The sequence below is a fragment of the Aegilops tauschii genome, chromosome 5, assembly GCF_002575655.3.
Source record: "Aegilops tauschii subsp. strangulata cultivar AL8/78 chromosome 5, Aet v6.0, whole genome shotgun sequence".
Taxonomy (NCBI): Eukaryota; Viridiplantae; Streptophyta; class Magnoliopsida; order Poales; family Poaceae; genus Aegilops; species Aegilops tauschii.
In genome coordinates, this window is record NC_053039.3 from 59,257,828 (window position 1) to 59,272,141 (window position 14,314).

The 14,314-nt window shown below is 46.2% G+C and overlaps 1 pseudogene; it reads right to left on the minus strand.

Moving 5' to 3' along the window:
• The window catches only part of LOC109736291 (valine--tRNA ligase, mitochondrial 1-like), a 116,901-nt pseudogene that overhangs the window by 91,076 nt on the left and 11,511 nt on the right, over positions 1–14,314 (minus strand).

The window sequence follows — 14,314 nt, forward strand, 5'->3', positions numbered from 1 at the left end:
GAATCAACGTACTCAAAAGGATAGTAACAAAGGATGCCAATAAGATTACTAGACTTATGGGATTATCCATAATGCAAACAAGCAAGAATTTTAAGAACAATAGGCTGTTGAGGATTATCGAAAGATCGAATAGTATTTCAAAGACTTTTGTGAAACATATGAACAACTGGGGAAAAACAAATCCTCGATATGTGTGAGGATTAATTAGTCGGTGTATTCAGGGGACAAGGAACTGCAAGGCAGTTGGCACAAAACGATTCTCGGAACAACGACAAGTATTTCGGGGTATCTTGTAATAACAAGAGCAACTAGGGATGAAGGTATGAGCGAAAAGGATATGCAGTTAGTCATAGGGGCTTATCGGTGGTAGGGAATTGCAAACGCGATGAGCACAAGTTATCGGGATAACATCAGAGAGTATCTTCGGAATCTTCTGGTGCAGCAGGCGATCATCTGTAATAAGGGGCTCTCCGGGAGGAAGTAGTTACGAGATCCTAATGTTAGAGTTAGCAAAATCGTTTAACCCGAATGGAAGAGAGATCAGAGTCCCAGAGTATAGTCAAGGAATAAAAAATCCTAATACCACCCAATTGGCGACGTGGGCCCGTAAGCCACACAGCCAAGTTAGTAAAACAGTTTTGGATGACTAGACTCAACGTCGGCCAAGGAGTTGGAAGGGGGGGCTACCTACAGGCAGTCGGCTCTGATACCAACTAGTGACGCCCTCGATTCAATTGTACACTAATCATACACGCAAATGTGTACGATCAAGATCAAGGACTCACGGGAAGATATCACAACACAACTCTAGACACAAATTAAAATAATACAAGCTTTATATTACAAGCCAGGGGCCTCGATGGCTCGAATACATAGCTCGAAAACACAAGAGTTAGCGGAAGCAACAATATCTGAGTACAGACATGAGTTAGACAAGTTTGCCTTAAGAAGGCTAGCACAAAAGCAACAACGATCGAAAAGGCAAGGCCTCCTGCCTGGGAGCCTCCTAACTACTCCTGATAGTCGGCGGTCTCCACGTAGTAGTAGGCACCCTCGGGGTTGTAGTAGTCGTCGGTGGTATCGTCTGGATCCTGGGCTCCACCATCTGGTTGCGACATCCGAGAAGAATGGGAAAAGGGGGAAAAGGGGGAGCAAAGCAACCGTGAGTACTCATCGAAAGTACTCGCAAGCAAGGATCTACACTACATATGCAACATTATCAAAGGAAGGCTGTATATGTGGACTGGGCTGCAGAAATGCCAGAATAAGAGGGGAGAAGCTAGTCCTATCGAAAACTAGCATCTTCTAAAAACCACCATCTTGCAGCAACATGAGGGAGTAGAGTAGCATAAAGTAAAGTACTAGTAGTGTTATCAACCTCGGCCAGACATACTTTCTCGACTCCCTGCGAGAAAGCAATCCCAGAGCCATACTATCCAATTGTCATCACAATCCAATTCTCATCACAAGTATCCATTTCTAGTTGTATCGATCGGGATACAACTCCAAGTGTCCGTTATCGTAGGAAAAGCTATCGATAGATGTTTTCTTCCCTGCAGGGGTGCACCAACTTACCCACCACGCTCGATTAACTCCGGCCGGACACACTTTCCTGGGTCATGCCCGGCCTCGGCCAAACAATACGCCGCAACCCGACCTAGGCTTAATAGAGAGGCCAGCACGCCGGACTAAATCTATGCCCCCAGGGGTCATGGGCCATCGCCCCGGGAACTCCTACACGTTGCGTGGGCGGCCGGTGAGCAGACCTAGCTACCTCCTTCAACAAGGCAGGTGCTTACGCAGTCCAACCCGACGCGCGCCGCTCAGTCGCTGATGTCTATTAAGCTTCGGCTGATGCATACGACGCAGAACGCCCATACTATGCCCACGTGATGGTTAGTGCTATCAGGCCAAATGCCCCTCGGATCAAATATCCAAATCGTAGTGGATTAGGAGCACGCGGTAACAAGCAGAGACTCACCAAAGATGTGACCCCGTTGCCCCGTCTCGAGGACTTGCGGCAAGTGCTAGGAATGCCCGGCCACGCCTCGTAATTATCTTCGGGCACCCTCCAGGTCAACCCGTCTCCACTTCACTCGCGGGTACCCCTCAGGGTCGACCCGTCTTTAGTAACATGGTTCAGTGTAAAGTCATAGTAACCATAGTAACTGTGTGTCCAAACATCAAGGGGAAAACCCGAGGAATCACCCCCGGTGGATTCCACTCGATGTAATCATCAAGGTGAACGTAAGAGGAACCACCCCCGAGGTTCACACTTGAGGGGTTGCATGACAGAGTCGTATCGGAAGTGGTTAAGGCAGAATCACCCTCGATGACCACAGCCGAATAGCTACACTACAGGGTTAACATCAGAAGTGCTGTAGAGGTCTCACCTTCGGCACTCGATAGTAACCCAGTAGTGTCGAGCAACTAAGGGGAAAGTGATGTGCGGTGCCGGGGCCTGATCTTCGATCCTGTTGATCGGGTCTTCGATGATGAAGCAGGGGCAACAAGGACGAGGTGGGGGTCACTGATGGATCACTAACCAACCTATACTAAGCAGATTAGGATAAGCAGGTAAGGTACAATGAGCAGGTTACAAAAGCAGGCTATGCATCAGAATAGGAGCAAACAATAACAGTAGAAAAATCTAATGCAAGCATGAGAGAATGGAATGGGCGATATCGGGATGATCAAAGGGGGGGCTTGCCTGGTTGCTCTGGCAAGGAGGGGTCGTCGTCGACGTAGTCGATCACAGGGGCGACATCGGTCTCGGGGTCTATCGGAGAGAAGAGGGGGAAGAAACAATAAATATAAAGCAAGCATAGCATCACAATGCATAACATGGCAATATGTTGTGCCGGGTGTGACCTAACGTATGGCTACACGATAAAGGTGGAGGGGGAATTCAACCGAGAATGTATTCCCGGTTCCGAACCTGTGTCAGATAGATGACCGGAGGGGAATGTTCCATGTTCAAATAGTTAGAGGCATCTTATAGGTAAACGGACCGCGCATCCGGATTCGTTGGATTTTTCTGAGCAACTTTCATGTAGAAAACATTTTCATCCGAGGTACGATTGATTTTCTATTAATTTTCAAAGATTAAAGCATATTCTGAAATTATTTAAATTAACAGAAAAGGAATTATGACATCAGCATGACATCATTGTGACGTCAGCAGTCAACAGGACGGCTAACCAGGTCAAACTGACCAGTGGGGCCACCGGGACCCACATGTCAGCCTCTGTGGGATAACAGTGGATTAATTTGACTAACAGTAGTAGTTAGGGGTGTGGGTCCCATTAGTAAGCGACTAATTAGTAATTAAAACTAATTAACATATTAATTAACATTTTATTTATTTATAAAACCTGTTTAATTAGCGCGGGGCCCACATGTCAGTGGCATTTGGGGCGGCCACGTCAGTGTTGACCCAAGTCAACAGGTCAAAGGGGACCCCTGGGCCCACCAGTCAGTGACCCAGGTGGTGCCTGGTGGACGCCACGTTGGACACCGGCCGGAGACGCGCCGGAGTTGACTCCGACGAGCCAAACGCGGCGGCGCGGCTCGGGAGGGGCGCGGGTTTCGCGCACAGGGGGTCTGCGGGGTTGTGGCTAGGCGCGTTCGACGCGGTTTGGCACCGCGCGTGTTGGACGCAGTGGCTGGAACGGATGGGGGCGAGCGCTTCGAGCTCGCCGGTGGCGAGGTGCTTCGGGCGAGCAACAGCAACGGTGGTACGACGCGAGATCGGGCAATCCAAAGAGCGGGGTGAGGCCTACGTGCACGCGCGAGCAAGATGGGCGCGAGCAAATGACCAAGAGGTCACCGGAACGACGTCGGAGATGAGCTGCGCGGAGGCGCATTCGGTCGGAGCACGGGGTCGGTGCCACGGGGCTCGGCAGAGCGCGAGGGAGGGGTGCAACGAGTCCGCATGGACGTGCTGAGCATGATCCCGAGCTCATATGAGCTCGACGGGCAGCAACGGCACGACCACGAGCACGCCGACGGAAGCAGAGGCACGGCAACGGCGGCGAACTAGCTAGGGACAAATGCGGCCGCGGGATGAAGGAATGGAGGGAGAGAGGAGCTCACCGAGCGGCCAAGAAAAGCCGTCGACGGATTAGTAGCTGCAGGTTTCGTCGGAGACGACGAGGATCGTCGGCGACAGAGGCGGAAGGGGGCGGAGAAGAACGCCCTCAGCGGGGCCTCCCAACTCCTGCTGATGGTCGGAGACGAAGGAGCAGAGAACGGCGGAGCTCGTGGAGGCGGTTTTGAAGCTCAGGGTCGACGGTCGCCGTGGTGGTGCGAGAGAACGGCGACGACAGCGTCGGGCGACGTGGGGGAGAGAGGCCCAAGGGAGAGCGAAGTGGATCTGGGAGGCGAGGAAGCAAGTGGGGAGGGGCGCTAGGGTTCGTCCGGGGCGGGGGCGACCTAGTAGGCGCCGAGGAGCCGCCGGATGGCCGCCCCGTGGCCATCGGCGGCCACGGACGGCGCGCGCACGTCCACCCAGCCCCTGGTGAACAGAGGTAGGGGACCGCAGGGTTAGGTGGGCTGGGCTGCACTGTTGCGCGGCTGGGCCAAGTGCACAGTGCAGCATGGCCTTTTCTTTTCCCTTTTTTTATTTCTTTTTGTTACAGAAAGGGTTTTGTAATATTTGGGGGTGCCTAAATGATTTTTGTAAAATATGGGAACTGTCCACATAAATACAATGCAATGTTTGACACAGCCACAAAAAGTTTGGAAGAAGTCTGAAATAGATGGAATTTGCAAAAACATGGAAAAGCAATTAATTTGCTGAGTTGGCACTATTTTAATTTGCTATAGTCCATCTTAGCTTGGAGGTGATGTTGTTTTCCTTAACAATCATTTGTTATGGAATTTTTGAAAAATGATGAACATTTTGCCAGCAACTTTTGATCAACTTCAAACTTCACTTGAATTTGAATTGACTGGAATTTCAAATGGGATATTGAACAAAGGTGATTAAACACTGTTTGGAAAAATAATTAGCCTAATCACAGAGGGTTACTGTAGCATGACACTGGGGGTGTTATAGCAAGTTTGACATAACTGGGTCCAAATTCATCACCAGATTCATCATCACTGGACTCGGATAGGTAGCATTCAGTTTCCTTGGCATCTTTTGCCATAAGGCATGGTGTAGAAGATGATGATTCTGGTTCGAATGTCATCGCCTTGAGTGATTCCTTGAAATCCTCAAACCAAGGATCATGATGGGTTCGATGACCTTCATAGACCTCAGAGAGATGGTCCTAGATAAGCTTTGCATGATCGAGATGCATGATATTCCTGAACTGATTTTGAGACAGACAGGAGCAGATGACATCCTTCGTCGTGAGGTTGAGAAGGGTGTATTTGCGAATGTCATCACCTTCCGCCATCTTGCACAGATCGGTAATACCAATCTCAGTGACAGTCCACAGCTTGCTGTTCATTGCCATGAGGCGCTTCTTCATCATGGCCTTCCACTTGGGATATTCGTGACCGTCAAAGATGGGGCATGACACGGTCTTCATACCTGCGGTCCACATAACTAAAACTCCAGGCGGTTAAACCAAAATCAGACAGAACAAGGGAGTACCTTGCTCTGATACCAATTAAAAGTGCGTTATATCGACTAGAGGGGGGTGAATAGGTGATGTTTATGAATTCTTCACTGAGGAATTTGCGGGTGAGGAAATTCCTAAGCGAAGAACTACTTGCAACGGAATAAGTACTCAGATGTAAACATAACAGAACACAAGCATGGTCATCATGATGAAATGAAGACAAGCACAGAGTACAGAAAGCGTAAACACAGGATAACACAGGATGAAGACAAACAGACTGAAGAAATTGAACTGAGGAACTTGAGAAAGTCTTCAGTCAAAGTCTTCGAACAGATATGAACAGGCACACAGCACAGTAATGAGGAAATGAAAGAGTTGAGCAAATAGAACCGGTAAGCTTAGTGAAGACAATGATTTGGTAGACCAGTTCCAACTGCTGTGTCAGTTGTACGTCTGGTTGGAGCAGCTAGGTATTTAAACCTGAGGACACACAGTCCTCACCGTATTCTCCTTGAGCTAAGGTCACACAGACCTCGCCCAACCACTTGTGGTAAGTCTTCAGGTGACTTCCAAACCTTCACAAACTCGGTCACTCGGCGATCCACAATTTCTTCTTGGATGCTCTAGACCATGACGCCTAACCGTCTGGAAGAAGCACAGTCTTCAAAGGTAACAAGCGCCGGATCTATGCAAGATAAATCTCTTCAGTGATGCTCAATCACTTTGCGTTTGTAGGTGTTTGGTTTTGGGTTTTCCTCACTTGATGATTTTCGCTCAAAGTCCTCGGAGGATGGGATGCTCTCAAATGACAAGTGTCAGTTTCTCTCGGAGCAGCCAACTAGCTAGTGGTTGTAGGGGGCGGCTATTTATAGCCTAGGGAGTAGCCTGAAATGATAAGACATAAATGCCCTTCAATGATATTTTGGGACAGCTGGCGCGTAGCACAGCAACGGTCGGAAATTTTGAGTATCAAATACCTCAGGGCTATCATGTTCCTCACTGTGTAGGCAATCCGCACTGGCGAATTCCTAACTCCTTAGTCAGAACTAATTCCTCAGAGACTAGAAGAACTTCGTCTCTGTCACTGAAGAAATTGATTGAACTGTATGAGATTTGCAATGGCTTCACTCGAAGGGATTGGTAGGTGTAGGATTTGAGTTGAGCATCACATGGAAATTTCTCCTTAGTATTTCCTCGACCCCCTTTAACAGTACGGTGTTTCCTATGACTCAAGAAAGATAAAATGAAACAACGAAAACAAAAGTCTTCACGCTTCATGTTCCTCAAATGAATACCAAGTCTTCAAGGTCACACCAATTTCTTCACTTTCAAAGTCTTCAGAAAGTCTTTAGAAATCCAAAATCTTCAGTCGAAGATATTCATTTTTAGGGGTCGACTTTTTCTGTAAATATCAAACTCCTCACAGACTTATAGACCTGTCTACACTCATAAACGCATTAGTCCCTTAACCTATAAGTCTTCAATACACCAAAATCACTAAGGGGAGCTAGATGCACTTACACCGTGTCAAGGGGGAGTGCAGAGACTTATGGATTACTGTTAGGGGTAGGGTGTGCCCATTTATGCCATTACCTTTTCAAACGGCACATCGCCACCTAGTTGCATTCCCATCAAAACCATACGGGCTACCCAGAAAAAGAGAATATCAAGTCCAGTTTCGATTACTGAGCCAGGGTAGAAAGCCCTATGCTCAGCAGAATCATCTGGCCAACCAAGTACTGTTAATGGGAATAGTGTTGGGGAACGTAGTAATTTCAAAAAAATTCCTACGCACACGCAAGATCATGGTGATGCATAGCAATGAGAGGGGAGAGTGTTGTACACGTACCTTCGTAGACCGAAAGCGGAAGCGTTAGCACAACGCGGTTGCTGTCGTCGTATGTCTTCACGATCCGACCGATCAAGTACCGAACGCAGGGCACCTCCGAGTTCAGCACACGTTCAGCCCGATGACGTCCCTCGAACTCCGATCCAGCCGAGTGTTGAGGGAGAGTTTCGTCAGCACGATAGCGTGGTGACGATGATGATGTTCTACCAACGCAGGGCTTCGCCTAAGCATTGCTACAGTACTATCGAGGTGGACTATGGTGGAGGGGGGCACCGCACACGGCTAAAAGATCAAATCAATTGTTATGTCTCTAGGGTGCCCCCCTGCCCCCGTATATAAAGGAGCAAGGGGGGAGGTGCAGCCGGCCAGGAGGAGGCACGCCAGGAGGAGTCCTACTCCCACCGGGAGTAGGACTCCCTCCCTTCCTTGTTGGATTAGGAGAAGGGGGGAAAGAGGAGGGAGAGAAGAAGGAAAGGGGGGCCGCACCCCTCTCCTTGTCCTATTCGGACTAGAGGAGGAGGGGCGCGCGGCCCTGCCCTAGCCGCCTCTCCTCTTCTCCACTAAGGCCCACTATGGCCCATTAAGCCCCCGGGGGGTTCCGGTAACCCCTCGGTACTCCGGTAAAATCCCGATTTCACCTGGAACACTTCCGATATCCAAATATAGGCTTCCAATATATCAATCTTCATGTCTCGACCATTTCGAGACTCCTCGTCATGTCCGTGATCACATCCGGGACTCCGAACAACCTTCGGTACATCAAAACTCATAAACTCATAATGTAACCGTCATCAAAACTTTAAGCATGCGGACCCTACGGGTTCGAGAACTATGCAGACATGACCGAGACACGTCTCCGGTCAATAACCAATAGCGGGACCTGGATGCTCATATTGGCTCCCACATATTCTACGAAGATCTTTATCGGTCAGACCGCATAACAACATACGTTGTTCCCTTTGTCATTGGTATGTTACTTGCCCGAGATTCGATCGTCGGTATCTCAATACCTAGTTCAATCTCGTTACCGGCAAGTCTCTTTACTCGTTCCGTAATACATCATCCCACAACTAACTCATTAGTTGCAATGCTTTCAAGGCTTAAGTGACGTGCATTACCGAGTGGGCCCAGAGATACCTCTCCGACAATCGGAGTGAAAAATCCTAATCTCAAAATACGCCAACCCAACAAGTACCTTCGGAGACACCTGTAGAGCACCTTTATAATCACCCAGTTACGTTGTGACGTTTGGTAGCACACAAAGTGTTCCTCCGCTAAACGGGAGTTGCATAATCTCATAGTCATAGGAACATGTATAAGTCATGAAGAAAGAAATAGCAACATACTAAACGATCGAGTGCTAAGCTAACGGAATGGGTCAAGTCAATCACACCATTCTCCTAATGATGTGATCCCGTTAATCAAATGACAACTCATGTCAATGGCTAGGAAACATAACCATCTTTGATCAACGAGCTACTCAAGTAGAGGCATACTAGTGACACACTGTTTGTCTATTTATTCACAGAAGTATTATGTTTCCGGTTAATACAATTCTAGCATGAATAATAAACATTTATCATGATATAAGGAAATAAATAATAACTTTATTATTGTCTCTAGGGCATATTTCCTTCAGTCTCCCATTTGCACTAGAGTCAATAATCTAGATTACACAGTAATGATTCTAACACCCATGGAGCCTTGGTGCTGATCATGTTTTGCTCATCGAAGAGGCTTAGTCAACGGGTCTCCAACATTCAGATCCGTATGTATCTTGCAAATTTCTATGTCTCCCACCTGGACTAGATCCCGGATGGAATTGACGCGTCTCTTGATGTGCTTGGTTCTCTTGTGAAATCTGGATTCCTTCGCCATGGCAATTGCACCAGTATTGTCACAAAAGATTTTCATTTGACCCGATGCACTAGGTATGACACCTAGATCGGATATGAACTCCTTCATCCAGACTCCTTCATTTGCTGCTTCTGAAGCAGCTATGTACTCCGCTTCACACGTAGATCCCGCCACGACGCTTTGTTTAGAACTGCACCAACTGACAGCTCCATCGTTCAATGTAAACATGTATCCGGTTTGCGATTTAGAATCGTCCGGATCAGTGTCAAAGCTTGCATCGACGTAACCATTTACGACTAGCTCTTTGTCACCTCCATAAACGAGAAACATATCCGTAGTCCTTTTCAGGTATTTCAGGATGTTCTTGACCGCTGTCCGGTGATCCACTCCTGGATTACTTTGGTACCTCCCTACTAGACTTATAGCAAGGCACACATCAGGTCTGGTACACAGCATTGCATACATGATAGAGCCTATCGCTGAAGCATAGGGAACATCTTTCATCTTCTCTCTATCTTCTACAGTGGTCGGGCATTGAGTCTTACTCAACTTCACACCTTGTAACACAGGCAAGAACCCTTTCTTTGCTTGATCCATTTTGAACTTCTTCAAAACTTTGTCAAGGTATGTGCTTTGTGAAAGTCCAATTAAGCGTCTTGATCTATCTCTATAGATCTTGATGCCCAAAATATAAGCAGCTTCACCGAGGTCTTTCATTGAAAAACTCTTATTCAATTATCCCTTTATGCTATCCAGAAATTCTATATCATTTCCAATCAACAATATGTCATCCACATATAATATCAGAAATGCTACAGAGCTCCCACTCACTTTCTTGTAAATACAGGCTTCTCCAAAAGTCTGTACAAAACCAAATGCTTTGATCACACTATCAAAGCGTTTATTCCAACTCCGAGATGCTTGCACCAGTCCATAAATGGATCGCTGGAGCTTGCACACTTTTTAGCTCCCTTTGGATCGACAAAACCTTTAGGTTGCGTCATATACAACTCTTCTTCCAGAAATCCATTCAGGAATGCAGTTTTGACATCCATTTGCCAAATTTCATAATCATAAAATGCAGCAATTGCTAACATGATTCGGACAGACTTAAGCATCGCTACGGGTGAGAAAGTCTCATCGTAGTCAATCCCTTGAACTTGTCGAAAACCTTTTGCAACAAGTCGAGCTTTATAGACAGTACCATTACCGTCAGCGTCAGTCTTCTTCTTGAAGATCCATTTATTCTCAATGGCTTGCCGATCATCGGGCAAGACAACCAAAGTCCACACTTTGTTCTCATACATGGATCCCATCTCAGATTTCATGGCCTCAAGCCATTTTGCGGAACCTGGGCTCACCATCGCTTCTTCATAGTTCGTAGGTTCGTCATGGTCTAGTAAAATAACCTCCAGAACAAGATTACCGTACCACTCTGGTGCAGATCTTACTCTGGTTGACCTACGAGGTTCAGTAACAACTTGATCTGAAGTTCCATGATCATCATCATTAACTTCCTCACTAATTGGTGTAGGCGTCACAAGAACCGGTTTCTGTGATGAACTACTTTCTAATAAGGGAGCAGGTACAGTTACCTCATCAAGTTCTACTTTCCTCCCACTCACTTCTTTCGAGAGAAACTCCTCTAGAAAGGATCCATTCTTAGCAACGAATGTCTTGCCTTCAGATCTGTGATAGAAGGTGTACCCAACAGTCTCCTTTGGGTATCCTAAGAAGACACATTTCTCCGATTTGGGTTTGAGCTTATCAGGTTGAAGCTTTTTCACATAAGCATCGCAGCCCCAAACTTTAAGAAACGACAACTTTGGTTTCTTGCCAAACCACAGTTCATAAGGCGTCGTCTCAACGGATTTTGATGGTGCCCTATTTAACGTGAATGCAGCCGTCTCTAAAGCATAACCCCAAAATGACAGCGGTAAATCAGTAAGAGACATCATAGATCGCACTATATCTAGTAAAGTATGATTACGACGTTCAGACACACCATTACGCTGTGGTGTTCCGGGTGGCGTGAGTTGCGAAACTATTCCGCATTGTTTCAAATGTAGACCAAACTCATAACTCAAATATTCTCCTCCACGATCAGATCGTAGAAACTTTATTTTCTTGTTACGATGATTTTCAACTTCACTCTGAAATTCTTTGAACTTTTCAAATGTTTCAGACTTATGTTTCATTAAGTAGATATACTCATATCTGCTTAAATCATCTGTGAAGGCGAGAAAATAATGATACCCGCCGTGAGCCTCAACATTCATCGGACCACATACATCTGTATGTATGATTTCCAACAAATCTGTTGCTGGCTCCATAGTTCCGGAGAACGGCGTTTTAGTCATCTTGCCCATGAGGCACGGTTCACAAGTACCAAGTGATTCATAATCAAGTGGTTCCAAAAGACCATCATTATGGAGTTTCTTCATGCGCTTTACACCGATATGACCTAAACGGCAGTGCCACAAATAAGTTGCACTATCATTATCAACTCTGCATCTTTTGGCTTCAACATTATGAATATGTGTATCACTACTATCGAGATTCATCAAAAATAGACCACTCTTCAAGGGTGCATGACCATAAAAGATCTTACTCATATAAATAGAACAACCATTATTCTCTGATTTAAATGAATAACCGTCTCGCATCAAACAAGATCCAGATATAATGTTCATGCTCAACGCTGGCACCAAATAACAATTATTTAGGTCTAATACTAATCCCGAAGGTAGATGTAGAGGTAGTGTGCCGATGGCGATCACATCGACTTTGAAACCGTTTCCCATGCGCATCGTCACCTCGTCCTTGGCCAGTGTTTGCTTAATCCGTAGTCCCTGTTTTGAGTTGCAAATATTAGCAACAGAACCAGTATCAAATACCCAGGTGCTACTGCGAGCTCTGGTAAGATACACATCAATAACATGTATATCACATATACCTTTGTTCACCTTGCCATCCTTCTTATCCGCCAAATACTTGGGGCAGTTCCGCTTCCAGTGACCAATCTGCTTGCAGTAGAAGCACTCAGTCTCAGGCTTAGGTCCAGACTTGGGTTTCTTCTCTTGAGCAGCAACTTGCTTGCTATTCTTCTTGAAGTTCCCCTTCTTCTTCCCTTTGCCCTTTTTCTTGAAACTGGTGGTCTTATTGACCATCAACACTTGATGCTCCTTCTTGATTTTTACCTCCGCAGCCTTTAGCATTGCGAAGAGCTCGGGAATCGTCTTATCCATCCCTTGCATGTTATAGTCATCACGAAGCTCTTGTAGCTTGGTGGCAGTGATTGAAGAATTCTGTCAATGACGCTATCATCCGGAAGATTAACTCCCAGTTGAATCAAGTGATTATTATACCCAGATATTTTGAGTATATGCTCACTGACAGAACTATTCTCCTCCATCTTGCAGCTGTAGAACTTATTGGAGACTTCATATCTCTCAATCCGGGCATTTGCTTGAAATATTAACCTCAACTCCTAGAACATCTCATATGCTCCATGACGTTCAAAACGTCGTTGAAGTCCCGGTTCTAAGCCGTAAAGCATGGCACACTGAACTATCGAGTAGTCATCAGCTTTGCTCTGCCAGATGTTCATAACATCTGGTATTGCTCCTGCAGCAGGTTTGGCACCTAGCGGTGCTTCTAGGACGTAATTCTTCTGTGCAGCAATGAGGATAATCCTCAAGTTACGGACCCAGTCCGTGTAATTTCTACCATCATCTTTCAACTTTGCTTTCTCAAGGAACGCATTAAAATTCAATGGAACAACAGCACGGGCCATCTATCTACAATCAACATAGACAAGCAAGATACTATCAGGTACTAAGTTCATGATAAATTTAAGTTCAATTAATCATATTACTTAAGAACTCCCACTTAGATAGATATCCCTCTAATCCTCTAAGTGATCACGTGATCCAAATCAACTAAACCATAACCGATCATCACGTGAAATGGAGTAGCTTTCAATGGTGAACATCATTATGTTGATCATATCTACTATATGATTCACGCTCGACCTTTCGGTCTCAGTGTTCCGAGGCTATATCTGCATATGCTAGGCTCGTCAAGTTTAACCTGAGTATTCTGCGTGTGCAAAACTGGCTTGCACCCATTGTAGATGGACGTAGAGCTTATCACACCCGATCATCACGTGGTGTTTGGGCACGCCGAACTTTGGCAACGGTGCATACTCAGGGAGAACACTTTTATCTTGAAATTTAGTGAGAGATCATCTTATAATGCTACCGTCAATCAAAGCAAGATAAGATGCATAAAAGATAAACATCACATGCAATCAAAATAAGTGATATGATATGGCCATCATCATCTTGTCCTTGTGATCTCCATCTCCGAAGCACTGTCATGATCACCATCGTCACCGGCGCGACACCTTGATCTCCATCGTAGCATCGTTGTCGTCTCGCCAATCTTATGCTTCTATGACTATCGCTACCGCTTAGTGATAAAGTAAAGCATTACAGGGCGATTGCATTGCATACAATAAAGTGACAACCATATGGCTCCTGCCAGTTGCCGATAACTCGGTTACAAAACATGATCATCTCATACAATAAAATTTAGCATCATGTCTTGACCATATCACATCACAACATGCCCTGCAAAAACAAGTTAGACGTCCTCTACTTTGTTGTTGCAAATTTTATGTGGCTGCTACGGGCTTAGCAAGAACCGTTCTTACCTACGCATCAAAACCACAACGATAGTTTGTCAAGTTGGTGTTGTTTTAACCTTCGCAAGGACCGGGCGTAGCCACACTCGGTTCAACTAAAGTTGGAGAAACTGACACCCGCCAGCCACCTGTGTGCAAAGCACATCGGTAGAACCAGTCTCGCGTAAGCGTACGCGTAATGCCGGTCCGGGCCGCTTCATCAAACAATACCGCCGAACCAAAGTATGACATGGTGGTAAGCAGTATGACTTATATCGCCCACAACTCACTTGTGTTCTACTCGTGCATATGACATCTACGCATAAAACCAGGCACTGATACCACTGT